Source organism: Hyperolius riggenbachi, chromosome 8, assembly GCF_040937935.1.
Source record: "Hyperolius riggenbachi isolate aHypRig1 chromosome 8, aHypRig1.pri, whole genome shotgun sequence".
NCBI classification, from domain to species: Eukaryota; Metazoa; Chordata; class Amphibia; order Anura; family Hyperoliidae; genus Hyperolius; species Hyperolius riggenbachi.
Window position 1 is genome coordinate 195064324 of NC_090653.1, and position 20421 is coordinate 195084744.

At 47.6% G+C, this 20421-nt stretch overlaps 1 protein-coding gene across 2 annotated transcripts in view; it reads left to right on the top strand.

The window, feature by feature from the left end:
- The window catches only part of PLP1 (proteolipid protein 1), a 348570-nt gene that overhangs the window by 112119 nt on the left and 216030 nt on the right, over window positions 1–20421 (top strand). The gene's annotated exons all lie outside the window — the stretch shown is intronic.

Genomic DNA, 20421 nt, shown 5'->3' on the forward strand with positions numbered 1-20421 from the left:
TGCAGCTTTAAGGCCAAGCTGCAGGGCCACACAGCTCAGCACACAAGTGATTTCCCCCCCCCCCCCTTTTCTCCCCACCAACAGAGCTCTCTGTTGGTGGGATCTGATCGCTCCCCCCATGTTTATTTTTCTTTAAATAAATATTATTGTTTTTTTCCTAAAAACCCCTGTTTCTTTAAATGTATTCCCTCCCCACAGCCGGCCAATTATGGCGATCAGCTGTCATAGGCTTCTGCCTATGAGAGCCGATCGCTCTCTTGTCCACCATGGGGACAGCCGTGTCACACGGCTGTCCCCAGTGCAGCGCTGCTGCTCATCGCAGCGCTGCACCAAGTAAATAGACGGCGTGATCGCCGTCTAACAGTCTCCCGAGCGGCAATAGCACCATGCGCGCGATCTCATGCAAAATAGAGCCCCAGGACTTTACGCCAATTGGCGTTAGGCGTTCCTGGGGCTGCCGCCACGGCCACGCCTACTGGCATGACGCGGGCGGCAGAAGGTTAATTAAACAGACTGGTTTCTTCCAATTTGCAGAGAGAGATTTTTCTTTGCAAATACCATATCTGAGAAACACAGGGCTGATACAAACTTTCAAATCCTAAGACTGACTATGTCAGACATTTGCTTTTTCCTCCAGAGGTCCAATATCTGACATATTCAGACATAAGAAAACTGGCTGCCGCTAGATGGTGCTGTTGCCAGATAAAAATCTGGCACGGCGACAGGCAGCCCCTTCAGTTCAAAGTGTTGGACTAAGTCTAACACTTAGATCACCATCAGCCCCATCCTGCAACACTGTGGCACGTAATATAAATATTATGTGGATGCATTTGGGCTGATCACTAGGGGCCGCTGTTGTCAGATCCAGTACGGAAGTCACCTCCCTATGTGGTTTAAAATAAGTGTCAGACAAAGTCTGGAACTTTAATCCTCTCTAGTACCATACAGTGCTGCTTAAAAACAAAATAATGCTGAGGTAGGGCTACCACACATAAGCTGGCGCTGGCCCCACCCCCCACTGTTGATGCTGTGCCACCTCCTTGCTCTAGTGCAAGGAGGTATGGACTCTCTGGATCCCTGCAGCAACAGCACACCCCAATCTCCCACCGCACATCAGGAGAAAATTAAGTGGGGGGAGGGACAAGAGTGGTTGGGGAATAGGACTGGAAAGGGTTAACATTTAAAAGGATGCGATACCAGAAAAATGATCAACTGCTAGGGATATCAAATCTAACCCAAAGAAGTTTTACAAGTACATCAACTCTAAGAGAAAAATAAAGGTTAACTGTATTAGACTCCTGAAGGATGAGGGTGGGGTTGGAACTCAATGGTGGATGACCAAGGTAAGGCGGAGTTATTAAATTCTTTCTTTGCTTCTGTCTTCACAAGGGAAACATCGCTGTTGCAAATTACAGATGCAGAAAAGTCTCAATCTTCCAATTGTAATATTAAATACTTAACGCAGGAAGAAGTGAAAGCAAGACTAAATAAATTAAAAATAGACAAGGCATCTTGCTCAGATAGCATACATCCATGGGTCCTAAGGGAATTAAGTTCAGTTATCGATAAACCCCTTTATCTTATCTTTTGTGACTCTCTTTCAACTGGCAGAGTTCTAGTAGATTGGCGTACAACCCACGTTTTCCCATTACTTATGAAGGGCAAAAAAATCAGATCCGGGAAATTATAGACATGTAAGCTTAATGTCAGTTGTGTGCAAACTATTCGAGGGGGTACTGAGAAATACTTGTCAAAGGAGCCCTAGTGGTCAGACCGCAAACTGCCTTCCAATCGGTTTCAGCACACCAATCATGCAAGCTGTGGTCGCACTCGGTGCACGGAAATCGACGGAACTTGGGCAGCAGCCCGACCAGAAGGGAGCCTGTGAGGTATGGTAATTACAACTTACACACTATTTCAGGGTATCTGCCACCACCACTGGTATGGGCCAGTGGATCCGACTGACTGACTGACTGGTCCTGCGAATAAAAACGGTGAAACACACTCTATTCTGTCTAGATATCAACAATAGTAGTAGCGTCTCTCCAGAGACCTGGGATCAGTTTCTGTGTATGGCTGAAAAGCAGGGTAGCAGAACAGTGAATGACTTTGATAAAGTCTTTATTCACGGCAATATAAATAATTAATATATACAGACAATTATTAAAATCAACAATTATTGAAACATTAATAGCCAGTATGAAAAATAAAAGAAAGGGAGGAAAAATACTTAGTTTCATGGAAAATGTCCTTTTGTGGGAAAAACATCAAGTCCTTGGTTTCAAGTTCCGCAAAGTTCTTTGTTTCCGCTCAATTTAAAATCCAAGCAAAATGTAAATGTCCTTTTTTTCAGTTCAGACAAGATGGCCGCCAACTACATGGTCCCCTGGCTGGCAGTAAATCGTTCTCATACAGATGGAATGTGGAGGACTCAGTTACCCGGGCAGCTCATTTCTTTTAATTGAGCTGAGTTCAGAGGCGGACTTCCAGAGTCGGCCCCTGGGCCGGATTATGGTAATCACATCTGGGCAGGGGTTTTCACCAGCCCCATAACCCTGACATTTTCTGTAGGCCGACCTACGCGGCCGGCACACAAATAATAATTACATATTCATATTTCTCAGACTAGGCCAGTTCATATGATACCAAACTTGGGCATGTTTGCATGCCCGGTTAAAAAACGGTGGAATCCCCCGAGTTCTGGTTATGCCAGTGGCCCCAATTTAATATCAAAATACTCACAAGATCCGGACCAGCAGAATGATATAACTTTCACATTTCTCACCTGAATGGTATTGCTTGAACATGTTCAAAATCCTAAACTCCATGCTTTCTAATTCTGTCTATATGGCTCCGGCCAGTCTGGGGGGGGGGGGGGGGGGGCAGTGCTTTGAATAGAGTCACCATTTGGTGAGCCCATTAACATCTATCTGAGGTAATGAAAAGTAAACTCTAGCCTCCTGATCACAAGGGTTTGTTCCTGCTCATTAGCATATCAAAAGAGCCATCCTGCAGTTAAGCTGATGCAATCTCTCTGCTGAGAAAAGACTGCAGATGCTCCTACACAATCAATCCGGATATAGCACGTCACTGGCAATCGGTGCAATAAACCGACTGAGTTTGCGCTCTCATTTCTCACAGCTGTTCCGTGACAATACTATACAAAACTTCATAGTAGAAAATAATCTTATTTCTCAGCATCAGCTTTGGTTTACTAAAGACAGGTCCTGTTTGACTAACATACTCATCTTTTATGAGGTAGTGAATACTAATGTGGATATTGGGAATGCTGTAGATGTTATACACCTGGACTTTGCAAAGGCCTTCAACACTGTTCCCCACAAAAGTCTAATGCAAAAGTGGAGGATGCAAGAACTGGGGAAGAGTCTGCATACATGGATAGGGAACTGGCTAATGTACAGAAAACAGAGTTGTGGTCAATGGATCTTTTTCAAAATGGTTGACTGTTAGCAGTGGGGTCCTACACCCCCTTCGCTCGCCGGAGTCTTCTTCTATGCCGCGCATCTGCACTGACTCTAGCCAGCGCGGCCGAAGGAGGGGAGACCAGGAGGAGCCCCAGACACCGCCGCTGGAACTGGAGGGAGGTGAGTGGCACCTACACCTAACTACTCTATACCTGGCTAACTATACTGAAGGTCTCTACACCTATCTACACTATACCTGGCTAACTATACTGAAGCCACCTACACCTAACTACACTATACCTGGCTAACTATACTGAAGGCACCCACACCTAACTACACTATACCTGGCTAACTATACTGAAGGCCCCTACACCTAACTACACTATACCTAGCTAACTATACTGAAGGCACCCACACCTAACTACACTATACCTGGCTAACTATACTGAAGCCACCTACACCTAACTACACTATACCTGACTAACTATACTGAAGGCACCCACACCTAACTACACTATACCTGGCTAACTATACTGAAGGCACCCACACCTAACTACTCTATACCTGGTTAACTATACTGAAGGCACCCACACCTAACTACACTATACCTAGCTAACTATACTGAAGGCTCCTACACCTAACTACACTATACCTGGCTAACTATACTGAAGGCCCCTATACCTATCTACCTATACTGAAGGCACGTATACCTAGCTACCTAATGTTGGTAGATCTCCTGGGCTTGGCAAATTTTAAAGTAGCTCGCGAGCCGAAAAAGTGTGGGCTCCCCTGCCCTAGGCTATGACCTCTTTGACCTAGGGGCCCGAAACTCACCAGTCATGATCCCCCTAAGAGTCCCTACAATGCTAGAAAATTTGCCACTGCTGAGCCATCGCCCTTTGAAAAGATTTGAGATTTTTGAAAGTGAAATAGGGAGCCTAATAGAAGCCTATGGCAGAATTCAGCACTTTTGCACCCCTATAATTCTGGTTGGTTATCATCACCCGCCGACTTTAGCAGTTAATAGCAAAGGCCCCTTACATCCTAGCAACACCAAATTTGCAGGATATGTTAAAAAGATAGCGGGAAACAATATTTAATGGACTTCCTAGGCCACAAATGTGAAAAAAGTTAAAATGCCTTTTCATCCAGATTATTAGTGCGGGAGCCATGGCGGAATGAACGGGAGGGTGCGGATGGCGTCCTCAATGGATTTGGATTATGAAAAGGTATTTAACTTTTTTTCACATTTGTGGCCTCGGAAGTCCTTTAAAAATGTTTTTTTTTATTATTATTATTATTTATGTGCTGTGTGTGGGAAATCTGAAAAAAAAAATGGCGTGGGGTCCCCCCTCCCGAGCCTCTGTAACCCCTTGTCCCCCATGCAGGCTGGGATAGCCAGAATGCGGAGCCCTGGCCGACTGGGGCTTCGCACCCTGAGCTATACCAGCCCCATGCTGGGTCCATGGTATGGGGGGGCTCCGGGGGGGGGGGGGAGGGGCGGCCAAGCCTTCCCCACCTCCGGTGCCCCAGGAGGAGGTGGGGGCGACGACTCCCTGGGGGGGTTCATGGTGGCATCCGGGAGTCCCCTTTAAGAAGGGGACCCCAGATGTCCACCCCCCTCCCAGGAGAAATGAGAATAGGGGTACAAAGTTCCCCTTACCCATTTCCAGAAAGGGTTAAATAAAATAAAAACACAACTACGAGAAAAGTATTTTATTATTCTAAATTAACCATAAATACTTACCTGTACCTTTAAAAAAGTTTTCCCACGCCAATATCCACGGTAAACGATCCAACGAACTGTATCCTCTTATGTTGTGATCTTCAATTAAGTTGATTGAAGATCTCCGACACCTCCCACATAGCAGAGAATGCGTCCTTTCGGACGCATAGCTGCCGGCTCCTGCTCTCTCCCCACCTCCTCACCTGTCACCCTCACCTAGCCTGGCACCCATGGGTGCACCAGGTGCCAGGCTAGGTGAGGGTGACAGGCGCAGGCAGGTGCGGAGAGACAGCAGCGGAGCCAGCAGCTTCACGTCCTGCTCAGGATGCATTCTCTGCTATACTAACGGTTCATGTATCATCCTGTTCTTTTTAATGAATCGGTTCTTTTTTTATGAATTGGCTCATTTTACTTTGAAACTTTAAAATTGATTTTCTCAAAAAGTATAAGGTCTTTTTGAAAAAAAAAATTCCTCTTTTTCCCACTATTCCACTTAACATTCCCAACAATTTTGGTGTTTTTACTATGTAAGGGGACTTTGCTATTAACTGCTAAAGTTGGCGCCATTAAAGTCTATGGGCGAACCGAACTTTTTTGAAAAAAGGTTCCCAGTTCTCTGCGAAGGCGAACCACCCGAAGTTCGCCTGGAACCGTTCGCCGGCGAACCGTTCGGGACATCTCTAGCTGCAGATAGAGCCTCATGATACATTTAAAGCGATAGCATGTGTAGGGGCCTTTGCATTATCAGTAATTGCAATCAGTAATTGCAATCAAAAAGTGACTTTCCAGAATTTAGTCATTACCTAAATGTGCATAATTACCATTAGAAATGAAATTACGTCGATTTTGGTAACTAAAATAACTTTGTTTCTGTAGAAAACATGAAATTAACGAATTTGCACTGAAACGCGAAATTACGAAACCAAAATTTTGCTTACAGAATTCTGAATTATGGTTTGTATGGCAATTATGAAATTACAAATTTGCATTGTAGCAACAAAATTTGCATCCGTAATAAAGCAAACACGAAATTCCGAAAATTTCGTCTCAACACTAGTGACACCAGGGATGGGCCAAACATTTGTGTGTGTGTGTGTGTGTGTGTGTGTGTGTGTGGGGGGGGGGGGGCAGGGGGGTGTGTCAAATTACAAAACCTATACATACATGTGCAGAGCTAAGTCATCGCATCTCTTGTCTGTGTCACTGGCCAGTGTCACATTCCAGAACTGGTAGCGCTCAATCTTGCCTGGCTGAATGGTCTTGTAACTAGTTAGCATAGAAGAGTTCACAAATAAGCCAAAATAAAAAATATATAATAATTAGGTTGTACACTGTTTCCATCGTACAGTTTTATTAATAACTTCCCATCATGGCCTGTGCTACATGCCCACGCTGGTCCATTCATTTGAGCGCACATGCAGTACCACACACCTAAGGGTCTTACAGACCTGTTAGCGCTCAATCTCGGTAAACGCAGCGTTTTGTCTTTCATTATGAAGGCGACATAACCAAGGGTTGATTCCTGCGTGGACGCGGGTGGACGGCGTCCACTTACTTTTTCCAGAAAGTGAACGCCGTCCACCCTGGCTTGTGTGGAGGGGAGCAGCGCAGAGAAGGCGAGCTATGGGTACAGCGGGGAAGGGCGGACGTCTCCCCCTCCTTCCCTCACCTTCGTGCTCCCCTTCCTGCCTCTCCCCTCCGGTGTTTTCAAGTGTCGAGCCGGCGGCGAAAGTGGGCGGAGACTTACCGCTTACTTCCAGCCGCAAGGGACGCTCCGCTCTGTGTGCGGCTAGAAGACCAGACTAGCCGCACACAGAGTGCAGTGTCCCTTGCGACTGGAACGCGGTAAGTCTCCGCCCACTTTTGCCGCTTGCCCGACACTTGAAAACACCGGAGGGGAGAGGCAGGAAGGGGAGCACGCAGGTGAGGGAAGGGGGGGAGATGTCCGCCCCTTCCCTGCTGTCCCCATAGCTCACCTTCTCTGCGCTGCTCCCCTCCTGCTGGGGGCACACCTGGCTAGCTGGGGACATATACCCCTGCCTACATATACTGGCACATATACCTCTGCCTATATATACTGGGCACATATCCCACTGGCTATATATACTGGGCACATATCCCACTGGCTATATATACTGGGCACATATCCCACTGGCTATATATACTGGGCACATATCCCACTGGCTATATATACTGGGCACATATCCCACTGGCTATATATACTGGGCACATATTCCACTGGCTACATATACTGGGCACATATTCCACTGGCTACATATACTGGGCACATATACCTCTGCCTATATATACTGGGCACATATCCCACTGGCTATATATACTGGGCACATATCCCACTGGCTATATATACTGGGCACATATCCCACTGGCTATATATACTGGGCACATATCCCACTGGCTATATATACTGGGCACATATACCCCTGGCTATATATACTGGGCACATATCCCACTGGCTACATATACTGGGCACATATACCTCTGCCTATATATACTGGGCACATATCCTACTCGCTATATATACTGGGCACATATACCCCTGCCTATATATACTGGGCACATATCCCACTGGCTACATATACTGGGCACATATACCTCTGCCTATATATACTGGGCACATATCCCACTGGCTATATATACAGGGCACATATACCCCTTGCTATATATACTGGGCACATATACCCCTGCCTATATATACTGGTCACATATCCCACTGGCTACATATACTGGGCACATATACCTCTGCCTATATATACTGGGCACCAGGGCCGGGCAGAGGCGAGAGAGGCTCCAGCCTCAGGGCTCTGTGTAGGAGGGGGTGCACTCAGCTCAGCTATCATTTCTATATTGTATTTGAAGCAGAGAGAAATAAGAGAAGTGGATACAGGACAGTGACTGCAAGCCAGATAACTAGAGATTAAGATGTTGGGGTGGTTGGGGGCCCTGGGGCGCCTCTTAGTCTAATAGAAATCAGTGTGTGACGGCTGGGGGAGGGGGATGGAGGGGCACAGTTTGGTCTCTCAGCCTTGGGTGCTGGTGGACCTTGTCCCGGCTCTGCTGGGCACATATCCCACTGGCTATATATACTGGGCACATATCCCACTGGCTATTTATACTGGGCACATATACCCCTGGCTACATATACTGTTCACATATACCTCTGCCTATATATACTGGGCACATATCCCACTGGCTATATATACTGGGCACATATACCACTGACTACATATACTGGGCACATATACCACTGGCTATATATACTGGGCACATATACCCCTGGCTATATATACTGGACACATATCCCACTGGCTACATATACTGGGCACATATACCTCTGCCTATATATACTGGGCACCAGGGCCGGGCAGAGGCGAGAGAGGCTCCAGCCTCAGGGCTCTGTGTAGGAGGGGGCACATTCAGCTCAGCTATCATTTCTATATTGTATTTGAAGCAGAGAGAAATAAGAGAAGTGGATACATGACAGTGACTGCAAGCCAGATAACTAGAGATTAAGATGTTGGGGTGGCTGGGGGCCCTGGGGCGCCTCTTAGTCTAATAGAAATCAGTGAGTGACGGCTGGGGGGGGGGGGGGGGGGGATGGAGGGGCACAATTTGGTCTCTCAGCCTTGGGTGCTGGTGGACCTCGTCCCGGCTCTGCTGGGCACATATCCCACTGGCTATATATACTGGGCACATATCCCACTGGCTATTTATACTGGGCACATATACCCCTGGCTACATATACTGTTCACATATACCTCTGCCTATATATACTGGGCACATATCCCACTGGCTATATATACTGGGCACATATACCACTGACTACATATACTGGGCACATATACCACTGGCTATATATACTGGGCACATATACCCCTGGCTATATATACTGGACACATATCCCACTGGCTACATATACTGGGCACATATCCCACTGGCTATATATACTGGGCACATATCCCACTGGCTATATATACTGGGCACATATACCCCTGGCTACATATACTGGGCACATATACCTCTGCCTATATATACTGGGCACATATCCCACTGGCTATATATACTGGGCACATATACCACTGACTACATATACTGGGCACATATACCACTGACTACATATACTGGGCACATATACCACTTGCTACATATACTGGGCACATATACACCTGGCTACATATACTGGGCACATATACCCCTGGCTACATATACTGGGCACATATACCCCTGGCTACATATACTAGGCAACTATACCTCTGGCTACATATACTGGGGACTACTATACTCATGGCTACTTGTACTGGGGACACCTATAGACCTGGCTACCTATGCTGGGGGTACCTATTTTGGGGGAACTGCTGGATTTTGTGGAACCGCTGTTATGTATTTTGGGTAACAGCTGCCAGATTATGTGTATGTTAGGGGAACGGCTGCTGCCAGATTACGTGTATATTTTGGGGAACTGCTGCCATATTGTGTATGTTTGGGGGACCACTGCTGCCAGATTATATGTATTTTTGGCGTTACGTGTATTTTGGGTGCTCCGCTGCCAGGTTTTGCGTATTTTGGGGAACTGCTTCCAAATTATGCGTATGTTGGGGGAACTGCTGCTGCCACATTGTCTATTTTGGGGGAACCACTGCCATATTATCTGTATTTTGGAGGAACTTTTACCAGATTATGTGTCTTTTTGGTGAAATGCTGTCAGATTACATCTATTTTTGGGGGATACACTACGGCAGAGCTCAAACTTCCTCGGCAGACCTTTTACATCACTGCTAAGGTCATGTATATTTGGCCCCACCCATGACCACGCCCATGGTATGCTTGACCACGCCCATTTTTTGGCGCAGGGGTTTTCCAAGTGAGTCCACTCACTTCTTTTTCCAGGACTAGACCACCCCTGGACATAACCCTTACACTACCATCACATGTACACACTCCGGACATTTTAAAGCAGCTCTTTATTCCTCAAATGTAGGAATGTACTGTGATTTCTGCCCTTTAGAGATTAAAACCTGACTCTGAGTCAACTACATAATTTTTGGTGTGACTTTTGGCATGGATCCCCCTCCAGCATGCCACAGTCCAGGTGTTGGTTGGACTCAGGGGCGTTTCTAGGGTCCTTGGAGATCGGGGGCACCTGTGGGCACCAGGTGGGGAGGTATAGGCAAAAAATGGGCGTGGCCATGAGGTGAGTGGGCGTGGCCATGGTGGGGCCAAATGTACATGAACTTAGCAGCGGTGTAAGCTACAGATAACGAGCCTGCTCATCGAAATATTGGATGGAGCCCCCTGTCCTTTATTTAGATAATTTACAATCAGTATAGGCATAGATCAAAGATGTATACGCACATACAATTTTGATTGGTCAATCACTGACCCCCAATTTTACCACCCCCGTGCAGTAAGGGGGCCAACAGACAATGAATTTGATGAACAGAGCTAAAATTGGCTAATCAAAATTGTATGTGTGTACCAGGCTTTACAGCTAATACTGTACATACTGAAAGTAGCAGGGATCAGCATACAATATAGCTGGTTTACAATCAGTAAAGGCACAGAATAACACCTTACACTGTACACACTGGAGGTAAATCAGCACACAGTGCAGGCACTAGAGAACAGCGTATACTGTACATACTGTAGGCAGCAGAATTCAGCACACTGCAGCTAGCGTGCCAAAAATATGAGGATCACGTTGTGCGGCGTGCTTATCACGCCGCACCGAAAAATGGGTGGGCCATGGACCAGAATATAGGTGTGGTAACGGGTGGAGACAAATTTACATGCAATGGTGGGACATTAGATTATGACAGTGGTGGCGAACCTTTTGGAGGCCGAGTGCCCAAACTGCAACCCAAAAGTCACTTATCTATCGCAAAGTGGCAACAGCAATTTAAACTAAATACTGTACCAACGTTTTAACTCATACATGAACATTATGGAAAATCCAAGTTGAAAATAAACTGTGAAGATAAACAATTTCATCCATCCTACTCCTGAAAAATGTATTCAATTTTTTAGAACCTCCCAGTTTTATTTTCTGTTTTAAAAAGCTAAAAAAGTACGGTAGGTTTAATGCTATTGTCTCATATGATAAGGATTCAGCTTTTCCAATAGTCCCGCAGTTAGCAATCATGTGACCCCCAACCAGGGGCGTCTGAGTCACTAGGCAACTATAAATTTTTGCCTATGGCGCCCTGCGTGGAAGTGGGCGCCCTCTCGCCGCTCTCTCTGTGCGTGTTTATTTTCTTTTTTTTCTTCTTTCAGCCAGCCAGGTCGGCGCCGGCTGTGACAGGCAGCTCAGCCTGTGCCCGGCGCCGCCTTCTGGTCCACCCCCTTCCTCTCCTCTCCTCCGAGCGAACAGCACGCACATTAGTTTTTGTGCGAGTGCAGTGCCGCCGCCTACTGGTCCACCCCCTCTCCCCGCCCCCTCTTCCTCTCTGTGTAAAACGCGCGGCCGCCGTACGCTGGTTTGTTTAATCATCGGCGCCGCCCCTAACTCCGCCCCCGCCTGTCACACGTGCTTGAAGGCACCGAGTGTGACGCAGGGACCAATGCCGTGGTACTGCCGGCGTGCGCACAAACTATCTGCAGAGCAGGCAGCAGCAGAGGCGACACACACACCTCACAGTGAGTGCCATCTGCAGATCTGCTGCTCTTGATAATTTTTTTATATGCATCCTGGCTGGCCCAGTGGCCCTGATCCCCCCCCCCCCCCTGCTCACCCATATTGCTGCTGGCAGTGGCTCCTGGGATGGATGGATATTAAATAATACAGGCATATAGTATGCCTGCTGCTGTGGGGGACTGGGCAGGACTCGGAGGGAGGGTGTCGTGTGTATATTGTGTGTGTATAGTGTAGTGTGTGTGTGTGTATATAGTGTATGTCTACTGTGTGCTGTGTATAGTGTGCTCTGTGTGCTGTGTGTGTGTGTGTGTGTGTGTGTGTGTGCGTGCGTGCGTGCGTGCGTGTGCGTGCGTGCATGTGCGTGTGTATAGTGTGTGTGTGTGCATGTGCATGTGTACTGTGCGTGTGTAAAATGCGTGTGTGTGTACTGTGTATAGTGTGTATGTTGTGTGCGGTGTGTGTGTGCGTGTATAGTGTGTGTGTACTGTGTGTGTGTGTGTGTGTATACTGTGTGTGGTGTGTGTGAGTGCATGCCGCAATAAGTATAGTTTATGGTGAAACGCTCTGCTGCATTGCAACTATTTTCTGGTGAACCCATGCCGCAATAAGTGTATCTTCTGGTGAAACGCTGCTGCATTATTATTTTCGGGGGGTCTTGGGGGTGGGGCTCACCACGAGGGCGGGGGGTATGGGGCTGGGGACAATCACGGGGGGGGGGGGGGGGGGCACAGGATTTCTCACCTGGAGTGACAAAATGGCTAGAGACGCCCCTGCCCCCAACAAGACAAATTCAGCAATCTTGAGGCCCCCAACAAATCATAAGGCTCCCAACAAGACAAGTTCAGCAGTCATGAGGTACATAAATAGACAGAATTTCACATAAATAGGCAGAATGCCCCCTTAATATGGTAGCCCCCCCAAGTTAGGTAGTGAGTGACAGGGACCCCCAGGTTAGCTAGTGAGTGACAGGCGCCTCCAGTTAGGTAGTGAGTGACAGGGACCCCGATAGTGAGTGACAGGGAGCCCCTTTAGGTAGTAAGTGAGTGCCAGGGAGCCCCTTTAGGCAGTGAGTGAGTGCCAGGGAGCCTCTTCAGGCAGTGAGTGAGTGCCAGGGAGCCCCTTCAGGCAGTGAGTGAGTGCCAGGGAGCCCCTTCAGGCAGTGAGTGAGTGCCAGGGAGCCCCTTTAGGCAGTGAGTGAGTGACAGGGAGCCCCTTTAGGTAGTGAGTGAGTGCCAGGGAGCCCCTTTAGGAAGTGAGTGAGTGACAGGGAGCCCATTAGGTAGTGAGTGAGTGACAGGGAGCTGCCACCGCTCCCCCCCTTACCTCGCAGTCAGCAGACCTCAGGATCAGCGGCGACCCGACCAGTAGTACGAGCGGGCGCCAGACGCACCCGCTCTATATGCGGAAGTGATGTCACTTCCGCATATCAGTGCGGGCGCTGGGTCCTAGCGCCCGCATGATTGGTCACCGCATGATCGAGGTGGGCTGGAGGGAGCCGCTGACAGAGGGGGTGAGCGGCGGCCGGGCGGAGATCCGTGGCACCCCAGGACAGATTGGGGGCACGTGCCCCCCCAGAATAGGGCTAGCGACGCCCCTGGTTGGACTCCTTGAAATAACTTTTCCTTCACTTTTGTGGCCAGAAAGTCCCTGCAGGTTTTAAAATTCGCCTGCTCTTTGAAGTGTATAGCGTTTCGCCCGGTTCTTGTGAGCTCAAACTTTTGCAGAGGTTCGAGTTCGCCGTTGGCAAACCCAAAATTTGATTTTCACTGCACCTCTGTCGATCAGGTAGTGTAAGGGTTACGCCCACTTCACACTGACAGACCAAACTATGACAGACCAAATTCACAGTTTAACGCACTGCAAACAACCACAAAGATTTGTCAATGATTGACACTCCTAGGACATAAATGTTAGTCCTTTCGGCGGCAACCTTTGTGTAGTGGTCGCCGTGCTTGTGCGCACGAGTGCAGGTGATGGCTGTTTTCCAGCCCCTATGGTCGGGCTGAGGTAGTTCAATGACAGTAAAGTGACCCAGAATACACTGATTCTGCAGTGTCGGCCCAGTGTTGGCCTAGTAGGCTTTATTGATCATCACCTGAGATAAAAATTAAAAAAAAAATGATTGTTTTTGCCAAAACTTATCCAGCCGATCGAGTTTGGTCTGTCCACAATGAAGCATCGACCTTACCATCTTGGGTGTGCCATCCACCAACAAACTCATATAGGCAGGGTCGGACTGGGCCACAGTAGTACAGTTTTTTCCCTCGGTGGGCCCCGCCTCTAGGTCTCTGGTGGGCCCCCCTCCTTGTCTGACAGAGCTCCAATTGCTGGCTGCAGCACAAAAATTCTCTTCTCAGTGCTGTAATCCCTCATGCTGAGAGCAGGGGCGTAGCTAAGGAGCTGTAGGCCTCGATGCAAATTTTACCATGGGGTCCCCCAAGCACTCTATACATAACAATTGATACGACGCACCAAAACCTGCCAATGGCAACTACAGTGTCAGAGGTATGGGAAATAGCTTGTTAATGATTACCACTGTTCAAAGTATCTATAGAAATGATTATTATGAGCACAGGCCCAATAGAGAGGTAATACTGTAGTTGAGGGAGGGCCCTTCGGGACCCCTTTGGCCCAAGGGCCCTGATGCGGTCGCAACCTCTGCAACCTCTGCGGTCGCAACCTCTGCAACCTCTGCAGTCGCAACCTCTGCAAAGTAGGACATTACTTTATATTGAAGGAGGGGACTCTATGCAAAGTTTTGCTGGACAGCAGTGTCTCTGAATTACAATGCTGCTAAGATCATGTACATTTGGCCCTGTCCATAATAAATCACGACCATGCCCACCTTCCGATGCATGGTCACGCCCTTTTTTCACCGCAATCATGGGATGTGTGAGCCCCAGGTTGAAATTTCTTTGGTGGGCCCCCAGTGTCCCAGTTCCACCCTGCATATAGGTCATTGCTTCACTGTGACATGCAAGCCCCTTCACCATGACAAGGTATTGATCATGAAGGGGAATTGACACATGTACATGCCTTTTTTTGTTGTTGTTGCAGCCACAGTGTATCACGACAGGCTAGAAAAAGTAGGCATGTACACAAGCCTGAAAAATTAGGTATTGTAGCAGCTGCTGCTGTAGTAGTGGCATAAAAAATTCAGGATTTACCTGTAGAAAATGTCCCAAAAACGCAACGTGGAGAGTAAAGACAGGTGTGTGGAGGAGTCTGGGGACTAAGTCACAAGTCTTCCTGCTACAGTAACCCTCCGGGATCAATGCCTCATTCATCTTAATAAAGGTCAGATATATAGAAAAAAAGAGGGCGATTTAGACCCTAAGGTCTGGTATTAATGGCTTAAACAAGGTAAATGACCCTATTGGCTGTTGTACATAAACCAAAACACTGAAGAAAGAAGCCAATCCAGGCCGAAATAGATAAATATATAATATAATAAATGCTTCACACATATAGTGCAAAAAATGAAAAAAAAATATTTTTATTCAGCAAATCCAATAAAACACAATTTAAAACAAGTTAAAAATCTCCCAATTTAAACCAAGAGTCCTTGGTAATCCGGCCACATATAATATTATTAATAAGGTTACAATTATGTCAATCACATATGAACATACATAGCAGGCTGAAAAAACTCCAATATTGTGCAAGAAAAGTGCAGGAAAAGGGAGATCCACGCCTGGACCTGATTCAAAAAGCTATTACCGCTATCCTAAGGTACATGCAGCTGAAAAAACTATAGTGAAGAATCAAAAATCAAGAGAAAAAAAGGGGGGGGGGGGGGTACTGGCAGTTCAAATATATCAGCCAGTGCCCAAAACCACTGCAAAATAAAGTGACTCTGTGCATTAATCAGTGCATGTACAGACCTGTGCAAATCGCTGCAATATCATAACTACATATACATATATCCACATCCATGAGTGCACTGCGTTGGGGCTGCGTGCATATGCAACTCCAGGGAAAAACACATGGAGATGCACATACACACAAATCACCCCTGCAGGGGCGTGCACAAACAGCATTAAATATAAAGGACAATGTGTCACCAAAAATATACAAAGTGCCTGTATGGAATGAAAAAAAGATTATAAAAGTGAGTCAAGACAGCCTTACCAGAGTATGTGTGTGGGCTGGAGATCGGGAGAGGGACGCCTGACGCGGTCGCAGCTTACTGGCTGCTTCAGAGGAGGCTAGTGAGATAGAGGATGGGCTGGGCTAAGTACTCACAGACGGAGCGCCGTCATGACGTGTACGGCCGTACACGTGACATCGGGCCGGCGTGCGCTCTGATAGGCGCACGCCGCTTGTGTCTACTAATATTGGAGTTTTTTCAGCCTGCTGTGTATGTTCATATGTGATTGACATAATTGTAACCTTATTAATAATATTATATGTGGCCGGATTACCAAGGACTCTTGGTTTAAATTGGGAGATCTTTAACTTGTTTTAAATTGTTACATAGTTACATAGTTATTTTGGTTGAAAAAAGACATACGTCCATCGAGTTCAACCAGTATAAAGTACAACACCAGCCTGCTCCCTCACATATCCCTGTTGATCCAGAGGAAGGCGAAAAAACCCTTACAAGGCATGGTCCAATTAGCCCTTAAAGGGAAAAATTCCTTCCCGACTCCAGATGGCAATCAGATAAAATCCCTGGATCAACATCATTAGGCATTACCTAGTAATTGTAGCCATGGATGTCTTTCAACGCAAGGAAAGCATCTAAGCCCCCTTTAAATGCAGGTATAGAGTTTGCCATAATGACTTCCTGTGGCAATGCATTCCACATCTTAATCACTCTTACTGTAAAGAACCCTTTCCTAAATAAATGGCTAAAACGTTTTTCTTCCATGCACAGATCATGTCCTCTAGTCCTTAGAGAAGGCCTAGGGACAAAAAGCTCATCCGCCAAGCTATTATATTGCCCTCTGATGTATTTATACATGTTAATTAGATCCCCTCTAAGGCGTCTTTTCTCTAGACTAAATAAACCCAGTTTATCTAACCTTTCTTGATAAGTGAGACCTTCCATCCCACGTATCAATTTTGTTGCTCGTCTCTGCACCTGCTCTAAAACTGCAATATCTTTTTTGTAATGTGGTGCCCAGAACTGAATTCCATATTCCAGATGTGGCCTTACTAGAGAGTTAAACAGGGGCAATATTATGCTAGCATCTTGAGTTTTTATTTCCCTTTTAATGCATCCCAAAATTTTGTTAGCTTTAGCTACAGCGGCTTGGCATTGAGTACAATTATTTAACTTGTTGTCAATGAGTACTCCTAAGTCCTTCTGTAACGATCGGTGAAGCACAGAGAGGATCTGATTACCAGTGATCTGCAGAATCACTGGGAATACAGATGTATACCAGATTATACGTGATCTGCAGTATCACTGATAATCCGATATACTAGCTAACCTCTGTTCACCTGAGTAGAGTGTAGTGTTTGGTGTAACAGTAACACTTTGAGGACTAGGCCTCAGTGCAGCAAGGAGTACTGCACAGATTCCTTCCGCAGACCTGAGCTCTCCAAGACGGGAGGAGTCAGACTGACAGTAGGAAGGACAGACTGAAAGTAACCTTCAGGAGGAAGGATCACTAACAGAGCGAGGAACCGCCTCTAACAGTAAGGTCAGTTCTCGAGGTCAGACAAGCCAGGTCATACACACACGGACAGATAAAGTACAAGATCAGAAGGCAAAGGCGGAGTCAAAGTACAAGCAGGGTTCAGCAACGGGGTATCAGAAATATCGGGGTACAAAATCAGGAGGCAGAAGCAGAGTCAAGGAACGAGCCGGGGTTCGGCAACAGAGTATCAGAAATATCGAGGTGCAAGATCAGAGTTCAGGAGGATAGTCAAGGCAGGCAAAAGTCATAACAGATAATCACAATAAAACTAGTACTTTAGCTATCAACAGAATCTAGCTAAGTGTAGGATTACAGCTCCAGCTGGTCCCAGCACACTTGCGGATCTGACTACGGATCTGGGTGCTCCCACATATGTGATCGCACGCCAGACAAAGAGCAAGTGAACAACCAGCAGTATATATACTCTAGGACCTTTCCAGGACCTCCCTAATTGCTGGTCCAATGAGAGCAGTGGAATTTGTCAGCTGACCCAGCTGGTCAGCCGACTCCCTTCTAACTGCTATTTAAACTCTGCCTCTGTGCTCGCGCGCGTGTAAGTCTGAATCTTGGTGGACTATCAGTCCCAGCCACACCAGTACTGTCATGCAATGTATCTAGTGCGGGGGCCGCCTCTGATGCGGATTCCGCCGTTACCAATGCGGATTCCGCCGTTACCAATGCGGATTCCGCCGCACTGCCTATGTGGCATGCGGCGTTTTTTCCGCGTTGTGACGCCATGCTGGACGCGGAAACGGCCGCCTCACCTCGAGAGACAGCGGCCTTTCCGCGTTTCCTTATAGTACCCCCCCCCCCGAGGAGTGGACTCCGGACAACTCCCACCAGGTTTCTCGGGGTGTAAGGCATGAAACTCCCTCACCAACTCATCCGCATGCATACGATTCCCAGGTACCCATTGCCTCTCCTCGATGCCATACCCTTTCCAATGTACGAGGTACTGTACCGAGTTTTGTACCTTGCGAGCATCTAATATTTTTTCCACTTCATATTCGGGTTGGGTATCTACCAACACGGGAGGAGGAGGAGTAGGACCCACCTGGACTGCAGGTTTAAGAAGGGACACGTGGAAGGACTTCACCCCCCGCATGCTGGTGGGAAGGTCAATGGTATACGTAACATTGTTAATCTTTTTGGTCACGGAAAATGGGCCCACAAACCTGGGACCCAGTTTGGCAGATGGCTGCTTCAGGGTCAAGTGACGTGTGGACACCCAGACTAGATCCCCTGGCTGAAACTTCCATTCCACGGACCGTCTCTTATCTGCTTGACCCTTCTGACTCTGGAACGCCTTCTGCAAATTCCCCTTAACAATTCCCCAATTGTCCCTGAGTGACCTCTGCCAATCCTCCAGTGCAGGAAATGGGGACGAGACAACTGGAAAAGGGGAGAATTTGGGTGACCTCCCTGTTACAATCTGGAATGGGGAAAACCCAGACGAGGAATTCTTTAAATTATTTTGGGCGAATTCCGCGAAGGGCAAAAATTTCACCCAGTCACTTTGTGCCTCCGCAACGTAACATCTCAGGAATTGCTCCAGAGATTGGTTAATGCGTTCTGTCTGCCCATTCGTCTGTGGGTGGTAGCCTGACGAGAACGACAATTTCATGCCCATTTGGTGACAAAATGCCCTCCAGAATCCAGACACAAACTGGACTCCCCTATCAGACACAATGTGTTCCGGAATGCCATGCAGCCGGAAGACGTGAATGATAAACAATTCGGCCAACTCTTGAGCCGAGGGGAGTCCTTTCAGGGGCACAAAATGGGCCATCTTGCTAAACCGGTCGACTACCACCCAAATAACAGACATGCCTTCAGACCTGGGCAATTCCCCCACAAAATCCATGGACAGGTGGGTCCATGGCTCACTCGGGGTGGGCAAAGGCTGCAACCTTCCTACAGGTGCCAGCCGGGAGGGTTTACTCCTGGCACATACCGCACACTCCTTAACAAACTCCTTGCAATCTGTTGCCAAGGAAGGCCACCAAGCACACCTGGCAATCAGATCCTGCGTTCTGGCCGCTCCAGGATGACCAGCATTCTTGTGGGTGTGAAAGAGTTGCAGAACTTGTAACCGGAATGGCAGTGGGATAAACAAGACCCCTTCGGGTTTCCCCTCAGGAACATCCCGCTGAAAGGGACCCAAAATCTCTGTCCAATCCTCCCAAGTCTCCGTGGCGGCTAACACCAGTTTCTGCGGGATGATGGATTCAGGAGCGGGGGGCTGTGCTGTCTCAGGTTCAAAACACCTGGAGAGGGCATCTGCTTTGACGTTTTTGCTGCCTGGAGTGTACGTGATTATGAACCTGAACCTCGTAAAAAATAAGGACCACCGGGCCTGACGGGGACTCAGCCTCTTAGCCCCCTCGATGTATTCCAAGTTCTTGTGGTCAGTGTAAACAGTGATCGTGTGCTCTGCCCCCTCTAACCAGTGGCGCCACTCCTCAAATGCCAACTTAATAGCCAGAAGTTCCCGGTTGCCTATATCATAATTTTTTTCTGCAGGTGAAAACCTGCGGGAAAAATAAGCACATGGGTGTAATCTGCCCTGCAACCCAGACCGTTGAGACAGCACCGCCCCCACCCCAACTTCTGAGGCATCAACCTCCACAATGAAGGGAAAGGACGTGTCAACATGCCTCAAAATTGGTGCTGAGCAAAATAATTTTTTCAATAGAGCAAATGCCGCCACGGCTTCAGGAGACCAGTGGTTGGTATCCGCCCCTTTTTTCGTGAGACTGGTAAGGGGGGCAACTAACGTGGAGTATCCCTTAATGAACCTCCTGTAATAGTTCGCGAACCCTAAAAATCTCTGCAGGGCCTTCAACCCCACTGGCTGTGGCCACTCCAACACGGCTGTGACCTTGGCAGGATCCATTGAGAGGCCCGAGGTGGAAATTACGTATCCCAGAAACGTGACCGTGGTCACTTCAAATATACACTTTTCCACCTTAG